Raw genomic sequence first — 9,870 nt, forward strand, 5'->3', positions numbered from 1 at the left:
ATTTCTTTTGCTAAACTTGCACACATAGCTCATTTGAATACCTTTGATCATATCTCTTCTATATGCTATGACTAATGTGTTTTCAAGTCTATTTCAAACCAAGTCATAGGTATATTGAAAGGGAATTGGAGTCTTCGGCGAAGACAAAGGCTTCCACTCCGTAACTCATGCTTCGCCATCACTCCGAGCAACTCTCTATTCCTTGGGGAGAAATGAGCATCAAAGAAAAGGATTTCATCCTTGGGGGAGAGAGCAAAAGCTCAAAAGCAAAAGGATCGGACTTCATCTTTGGTATAATCTTAACTCATTTACTTTTTGACCAAAGGGGAAGAAATTACTCCGAGGGCTCTAATGATTCCGTTTTTGGCGATTCATGCCAAAAAGGGGGAGAAATAAGCCCAAAGCAAAAGGACCGCACCACCACCACCAAATTCAAAAACTTAGTGCTTTCCAAAAGTCTTTATCATTTGGTATCCTATTGTGTTCAAAAGGGGGAGAAAGTAGTATTTCAAAAATGGTATATCAAAACCCTCTTGAACACTAAGAGGTGGATCTCTTTTAGGGGGAGTTTTGTTTAGTCAAAGGAAAAGCATTTGAAATAGGGGGAGACAATTTCAAATCTTGAAAATGCTTTGCAAACTCTTATTCATATACCTTTGACTATTTGCAAAAGATCTTTGAAATGGATTTACAAAAAGAATTTGCAAAAACAAAACATGTGGTGCAAACGTGGTCCAAAATGTTATATAAGAAAGAAACATTCCTTGCATATCTTGTAAGTAGTTATATTGGCTCAATTCCAAGTAACCTTTTCACTTACATTATGCAAACTAGTTCAATTATGCACTTCTACATTTGCTTTGGTTTGTGTTGGCATCAATCACCAAAAAGGGGGAGATTGAAAGGGAATTAGGCTTACACCTAGTTCCTAAATAATTTTGGTGGTTGAATTGCCCAACACAAATATTGGACTCACTAGTTTGCTCTAGTGTATAAGTTATACAGGTGCAAAAGGTTCACATCTAGCCAATAAAAAGATCAAGTGTTGGATTCAATAAAGGAGCAAAGGGGCAACCGAGGGCACCCCTGGTCTGGCGCACCGGACTGTCCGGTGTGCCACCGGACAGTGAACAGTACCTGTCCGGTGCACCAGGGGACTCAGACTCAAACTCTTCACCCTCGGGATTTCTCGGAAGCCGGCGCGCTATAATTCACCGGACTGTCCGGTGTGCACCGGACATGTCCGGTGCTCCAAGGAAGCTCGGCCTCCTGATCTCGCCAGCCTCGGGTTCGCGCGGCAGCCGCTCCACTATAATTCACCGGACTGTCCGGTGTACACCGGACTGTCCGGTGTGCCAGCGGAGCAACGGCTCCCTGCGGCGCCAACGGCTCCCTGCGGTGCATTAAATGCGCGCGCAGCGCGCGCAGAAGTCAGAATCGCCCATGCCGGTGCACCGGACATCAAACAGTACATGTCCGGTGTGCACCGGACACCCAGGCGGGCCCACAAGTCAGAAGCTCCAACGGCTAGAATCCAACGGCAGTGATGACGTGGCAGGGGCACCGGACTGTCCGGTGTGCACCGGACTGTCCGGTGCGCCATCGAGCAGACGCCTCCAGCCAACGGTCACTTTTGGTGGTTGGGGCTATAAATACCCCAACCACCCCACATTCATTGCCATCCAAGTTTTCCCACTTCTTAACCACTTACAAGAGCTAGGCATTCAATTCTAGACACATACAAAGAGATCAAATCCTCTCCAATTCCACTCAAGCCTTTAGTGACTAGCGAGAGAGATTTGCCGTGTTCTTTTGAGCTCTTGCGCTTGGATCGCATTCTTTCTTTCTCTTTTGCTCTTGTGATCAACACTCAATTGTAACCGAAGCAAGAGGCACCAATTGTGTGGTGGCCCTTGCGGGGAAGTTTTGTTCCCGGTTGATTGAGAAGAAGGAAAGCTCACTCGGTCCGAGGGACCGTTTGAGAGAGGGAAGGGTTGAAGGAGACCCGGCCTTTGTGGCCTCCTCAACGGGGAGTAGGTTTGCAAGAACCGAACCTCGGTAAAACAAATCCACGTGTCACTCTCCTTATTTGCTTGCGATTTGTTTTGCGCCCTCTCTCGCGGACTCGTTTATATTTCTAACGCTAACCCGGCTTGTAGTTGTGATTATTTTTGTAAATTTCAGTTTCGCCCTATTCACCCCCCCTCTAGGCGACTATCACAAAGCTAATATTCCGGAAGCATCGTGATATTTCCCTTCTGCGGGAATGACCTCTTTCAATATGAATGTGCATAGGTCCTCAACTATGCCATACAATGCACCTTCAGTCAAGTTCTCCGGGCTTCCTTGTTGAAATTGCTGTAAAGGAAGTTTATAAACATCATCTATTTATACTCAATAATAACACATTTGCATCTTTAATGACATAAATACATACGTGACTATTACTAATAATACCTTGCCAGGGTTCGTGATGTATCGTCTGTTCATTCTCATGAACTCGCACACGTAGAACCCACATAGGACCGATCCGGGTGGTTGCTTGTGGCACTACATAACGGGAGATTGGTTATTTAGTTGCAACATTGTCCTATGTACGTACATGTATGATATGTATTCATAAATGCATATACTTACTGGCCAGTTATAATGGATGTCTAGTGGCACGCCTTTTTTGGACGTGTCGTACTTTCCACCTCGTAGCTTATAAAACCTAAATGCCCTGTGATCTCAAATAGAATCACCATGTTATTCTACAATTCTCATCGATATAAGTATGCATGCATAGAAAAGGCTTACAGCTAGAGTGTGTCTGACTTTAGGCTATCCCATTTTGCTGGGCTGCATGTTCTATATGGAACAGAGGGCGAGAGATGTTTGTTTTAAGACTTTGCTTCATCTCGTTGTAATGCACTAGAAATTAGTATATCTTTCTTTTAAAAAAGCCCATGGTTAGATGGATCCTCTATGGTAGAGTTTCAGCTCGTTAGAGTAAGGTTAATAATTAGCCAAATAGGGATGGCATTCGTTTTTTTTAAACTTCAGTTTGGTTTTTTCAGTTTTAAAAAAACTTCGGTTTTCTAGACATTAGAAACCGATCGGTTTTCGTGAAAATGAAAAACCGAGAAATTCGGTTTCGGTTTTTTACTTCGGTTTTCGGTAAAAATCGAATACCAAATTTATACTCAAGACAACACATACAAAAAGTTTATATGATAGATTACACATAATTTTAAAAGGTAAAAATTATATAGGTACAAATATTTAGAGATACATCATACATCACATATAAATAAGTGAATAACAATTTAATTGTTTCACATCACTACCGGAAACAGGCTCTTTGCCGAGTGCCACGAGATTTGCCGAGTGTAATATATCGGGCACTCGACAAAATAGTCTTTGCCGAGTGCCACTCTTGGCGAAAAACGACACTCGACACAGATATCTTTTGCCGAGTGCGAAACACTCGGCACATAATGACCCTCGGCAAAGAAATCTTTGCCGAGTGTCAAACTCTCGGCGAAATGAGGCGCACGACAAAGAGCCGTCAGCAGCCGTCAATAGGTGACGGTCGTTATCTATGCCGAGTGTCCAGAGACGACACTCGGCAAACTTACCTCTTTGCCGAGTGTTCCCTGTTGAGCACTCGGCAAACCTATATTTTGCCGAGTGTCTTTTCTGACACTCGGCAAAGTATATTTTTATTTTTTTTCTTTTTCCCACCAAACTTTTTGTGGTGTGTTCCTACAGTATGTAGACCTACATATTCAATTTTGGCACAATTATCAAAATGTTTGCTATACCTGTTAGATTTAGTTCGTTTAATTGAATTTCTTCGGATAATTCAGATTTGAACTGCAAGTCACTCGAAAAATGGAAAACGGTGAATGCAAAAATTATATTCATGTTATTTAGCACAAGTTACGGCCTATTTCAGGAACTGACCCGAATTTTCGAGCACCATGCTCACGAAATATGACCGTGAACTTGCGATCCAGTTGTTTTAAAATTGTATAAAACACAAACAAAATCAAAAAATCATGAAACTTGTCGACATGTCATGATATCATATGTAGAGCCTATGATAAAAATTTGAGACTGTTTCGTGAAAGTTATCACGCACTATGTGTAGAAACCTAGCCGACCCTCACATGAAATCATAAAACTTATATGGAGGTCGGCTAGGTTTCTGAATTATCCGAAGAAATTCAATTAAACGAACTAAATCTAATAGTTATAGCAAACTCTTTGATAATTGTGCCAAAATGGAACATGTAGGTCTATATAGTGTAGGAACATAGTAGAAAAAGTTTGGTGAAAAAAGAAAGAAAAATAAAAATACACTTTGCCGAGTGTCAGGGAAAGACACTCGACAAATAAGTAACTTTGTCGAGTGTCAGAGAAAGACGCTCGGCAAAGAAGTAACTTTGTCGAGTGTCCCAAGGACACTCGGCAAATAATTTTTTAAAAAATAAAAAGATCTTTGCCGAGTGTCACCCGGTGGACACTCGGCGAAGTTGATAAAAACTTCTTTGCCGAGTGCCAGATCACGGGCACTCGGCAAAGAAGTTTTACATATCTCCACCAGCGGCCGTTTCTGTCTCTCTCTCTCACTCGCTCACTCGCTCTGCCCGGCCCGACGCACGCCGCGCCGTCGCCGCCACCACGCGCGCCGCGTCCCCGCCGCCCCGCCGTGCCGCATCACCGCCGCCGGCCCGCCTCCACGCCTGCCGCGTCCCCGCCACCACGCCCGCCGCGTCCACGCCGCCCCCCACCTCGAGCACACCCCTGCCGGCCCGCCCGAGCACACCGCCGCCGGCCCGAGCACACCTCCGCCTCTCGATCTCGGTTGCTCCCTCCCCCTCGATCCCCCTGCTACTATAAGAATTTTAGATTGATTTTAGATTGATATAGTCACATTGTATCTCTTGATTTTTCATGAATTTTAGATGATTTTATAAGAATTTTAGATGATTTTAGATTGATATAGTCACATTGTATCTCTTGATTTTTCATGTATTTTTATTTCATGTATTTTATTTTTCATGTGTTTTTATTTCATGTCTTTTTATTTCATGTATTTGATATTCCATGTATTTGATATGTATTCCATATTTCATGTTTCCATGTATTTGCTTCTCCATGTTCATTCTTTGTTTTTCATGTATTTGAATTTTCACAATGTTATATTAATTCGCCTTCTTGAAAAATGGATAAGTCACCGAAAGAAAAAAACTCATTTACATACCAAGAGGATAACTCTTTTCTTGTTAAGGTTCTTCCATCTATTTTTAAGTCCAAGTTAGTACCCTTGTGGGTTATTTTGTCTTCACAAGGTTGATCTTTCGGTAGATTGTATCCTCTTATAGCATGAAATGTGTGTGCGTGTCAGCCATCGTGCTGTTTTGTTTTATTTGCAGGTTTTGGAAACCTCCCCGTGCGGGGGAGGTGCTGCCGAAATTTTTTGTTGACAGGCATGTGTTTTTTGCAGAGGTCTTCTTAGCCGTTGCGGGTCTGCCTGCACCGCGTCGCGTCGCCACTGCACCGACCCGCCACAGCCCCGCTAGCCTGACTCCACCGCCACCCTAGGTATAACCTCTATTTCTGCATCATGGTCATAGATCACGTAACCCAGTTAGGCGTCTCCCGTTCGAAAGAGATACGGTGTAGATATGCAGATCCTTGCATATCTACAAATGTATCAGTTTCGAATTGTCCACGTTTTTTGGACAGCCCGCGGTTGCGTAGATGGTGTTAGTTTCATGCTCTACTCTGGTCTGAGACAGAGTTTCGGCGTCACCTCCCTGTTGTTCTCCGGACAGTACACTCTCCTTGCCAGGACATGTATCCGGAGAACAACGGGGAGGTGCTGCCGAAATTCTATCTCGGATAGGAGTAGAGCATGGAAACTAACTCCATCTACGCAACCGCGGGTGGGATTAGGACCTATCCTCACCTATTAGAAGGTAGGAACGTAGTGTACATGCATTACATGTCTATATTAAACTATACTCGGTTATATATGTTAGAGGATGGAGGACCGTGAGTGGATGTACACGGGCCGCGTAAGACGTAATGATGTCACCCCTGAATGGATTAGGAAGACCGATGCTTTCGTGGAACGGGCATTTGGCGAAGCTGCTAAAGGAGCTAGTCTAGTCCCTTGTCCGTGCAGCAAATGTGACAACAGGAAAAGGAAAACAAAGAAGACCATGGTAGAACATATTTGGAAGAATGGATTTACGCTGGACTATACTCGATGGATCTTCCATGGTGAAGCGCATCGCACGAGAGAGGAGGTGGTGAGACAACGCGTCGAGGATTACGATGCTGATGCCGGGGTATCGGACATGTTGAACGACTATCACGAGGCACAGTTCGCCGAAGGACGTATGGAGGACGAGCCAGAGGCGACCGCAAAGGCATTCTACGACATGTTTGACGCGGCACAGAAACCCCTTCACGGCAAGACAAAGGTTTCTCAACTGGATGCCATTGGGCGTATAATGGCGTTCAAGTCGCAGTATAGCATGAGTCGAGACGCCTTCGATGGTTTGTTGACAGTTATTGGCAGCCTGCTTCCGGAGGCTCACATTCTGCCAAAGAGCATGTACGAGGCACAGAAACTCCTTCGTGCACTCAAGATGACGTATGAGCAGATACATGCTTGTCCGAAGGGCTGTGTCCTATTTAGGAAAGAACACACTGAGGCAAAGTACTGTCCGAAGTGTAAATCGTCTAGGTTCATGGAGGTAGACTCTGGTGATGGACAGAAGAGGCAGCTCGACATCCCCGTGACAATCCTACGCCACCTTCCATTCATACCGAGGATCCAGCGTCTGTACATGACAGAGGAATCCGCGAAACAGATGACATGGCACAAACAAGGCAAACGATACAATCCTGACAAGATGGTTCACGCATCCGATGGTGAAGCATGGACCCACTTTGATGCCATTCACCATGAGAAAGCCAAAGAGGCTCATAATGTTCGTGTTGCACTGGCCACAGATGGGTTCAATCCCTATGGAATGACCGCTGCCCCATACACATGTTGGCCCGTGTTCGTTATCCCCATCAATCTCCCCCCCCGGCGTATGCTTTCAAAGACAGAACATATTCGTGTCGTTGATAATTCCTGGACACCCGGGGAATAAAATGGGCGTGTACATGGAGCCTTTGATTGATGAATTGGTCCGTGCTTGGGAGGAAGGGGTATGGACGTACGACCGAGCTACGAAGACAAACTTCAAAATGCATGTTTGGTACCAGTACTCCATGCATGACTTTCCGGCGTATGGGCTATTTTGCGCCTGGTGTGTTCACGGTAAGTTCCCATGCCCAGTTTGCAAGGAAGGTCTTAGGTTCATTTGGTTGAAGAAGGGTGGCAAATATTCGTCATTCGATAAACATCGACAATTTCTCCCTCCTGACCATGCATTCCGACTAGACATCAAGAACTTTACGAAAGGTGTCATGGTGACAGACCGCCCACCTGCAATGATGACTGGTGCCGAAGTTCGCCAACAGATAGATGGTCTCGTGGCCAACCCAGAAGGTGGTTTTGTGGGATATGGTGAGCAACATATGTGGACACATAAGTCGGGCTTGACTCGGCTCCCCTATTATGATGACCTGCTCCTTCCACACAACATTGACGTGATGCACACTGAAAAGAATGTCGCCGAGGCACTTTGGGCAACAATTATGGAGATTCCTGATAAGTCAAAGGATAACGTAAAGGCAAGAGTGGATCTGGCAGAGTTATGTGATAGACCAAACCAAGAGATGAAGCCGCCTAGTGGTGGAAAGACATGGAGAAGGCCTAAGGCCGATTTCGTCCTGAGCAGGGCCCAGAGGAAGGAAGTACTACAGTGGATCAAGATGTTAATGTTCCCTGATGGGTATGCAGCTAACCTTAGTAGGGGGGTGAACTTATCTACTCTGCGATTCTTAGGGATGAAGAGTCATGACTACCACATATGGATTGAACGAATTCTTCCGGCGATGGTTCGAGGCTATGTCCCTAAGCATGTCTGGCTAGCGCTTGCAGAGTTGAGCTATTTCTTCCGCCAGCTTTGTGCAAAAGAGTTAGCTCGGACCATGATTGTAGACTTGGAAAGGATGGCACCCGTGTTACTGTGTAAGCTGGAGAAGATCTTTCCACCCAGCTTCTTCAATCCGATGCAGCATTTGATTCTTCATCTCCCGTATGAGGCACGAATGGGGGGGCCCATGCAGGGACGTTGGTGCTATCCAATCGAGAGATGTCTAAAGACTATCCGAAAGAAATGTAGAAATAAATGCAAAATCGAGGCTTCCATTGCAGAGGCATACATACTGGAGGAGGTGTCAAACTTCACAACAACTTACTATGGTGACAAACTACCGAGCGTGCATAATCCTCCCCCTCATTACAATGATGGCGACAATGAATCGAACCTCAGCATTTTTCGAGGGCAACTCGGAAGCGCGAGTGGTTCGACCACCAAGACCCTGAGACATGAAGAGTGGCGTCATATCATGCTATATGTATTGACCAACCTTGAAGAGGTGATGCCATACATGGAGCAATTTCTTCATGAATTCTGGCGTCGATCAAGGGACCCAACTCCACAGGAATATGATACCCTTCTTGCAAAGGGTGCGGGAAATGGTGGCGCGCCTTGCTCCACGTTCTCGGCATATGCTATGGCCCACAAGGGGAAGGCGACGTCCGATGTCACCTACAACTCGGATGACGGGCCCGAGGCGTACACCAACCCCGCCGTCCACAACCGCCTCAGTGAGTACACCGCCATGGCCAAGGAGGTCCATGGGCCAGATTACGATCCGAGGACCGAGGACATCGACGGAGATGTCCTCATGAGGGTCGGAGGAGGCAAGAGGCATGGGCGGTACTGGATTGCCGACGGGGAAATCGACTCGTCCTCCACTCCCACTCTCTCTCAGGTGCGAGCAAGGAGCACGAGCGCGAGCCCAGCCATACGACCTCGGCAGGACAGCTCACAGCATCGTATCTAGCAACTCCAGGTTATTCCTTATCTATTCATCGTTCATTGATTATTATATATCTTCTCTTTGCATTATCGTAACATTAGGGCGAAATATTACAGACTCAGCTAGATGATGAGAGGAGGCAACGTGAGGAGCTCGAGAAGAGGATGGCGGAGATGTTCGCGTACATGCAGAGCCTTGGCGCCGCACAGGGTCATGCTCCACCACCTCCGTTGTTCCCTGCAGCTGACCCTGCTGAGTTCACTACTCCTATGAGTATCAAAATTTTAGTACTGCATGATATATATTCATATGTTCTCACACGTGCAATCTCTTCTCTGTGCAGGGTCAATCGGCGGCGTCGAACAACCCTCACGCTTCGTCCAGCCCTTCGCCGAACCAGTCCAGATGCCCACCTCGTTGATGACCTGTTTTGTGATGATCCAGACTTATATTCATGAGTGTGGTGATGTTAGTTATACTTGGTCTTGTGAGATACTTATTGAGACTTATGTGCTGTGAAACCTGATTTATGTGGTGATATTTGTGATATATATGATGTTGATGATAAATGTGTTGATTCTGTGATGCGAATGATATATAATGTGATGTGAATGATATATATCTTCTGTTTGTTTGGATGGAACAGCAAAAACAAATAAAAAAGGGACTTCCTGGTCACTTTGTCGAGTGCTATGACCATGGCACTCGGCAAAGGAGGAAACCTGGGAACCGGTAAAGCCTTCTTTGCCGAGTGCTATGACCATGGCACTCGGCAAAGGAGGAAACCTAGGAACCGGTAAAGCCTTCTTTGCCGAGTGCTATGACGATGGCACTCGGCAAAGGGGCTGGCAAAGGGGCCCACTGGAG

Source organism: Zea mays, chromosome 6 (genome assembly GCF_902167145.1).
Source record: "Zea mays cultivar B73 chromosome 6, Zm-B73-REFERENCE-NAM-5.0, whole genome shotgun sequence".
Taxonomy (NCBI): domain Eukaryota; kingdom Viridiplantae; phylum Streptophyta; class Magnoliopsida; order Poales; family Poaceae; genus Zea; species Zea mays.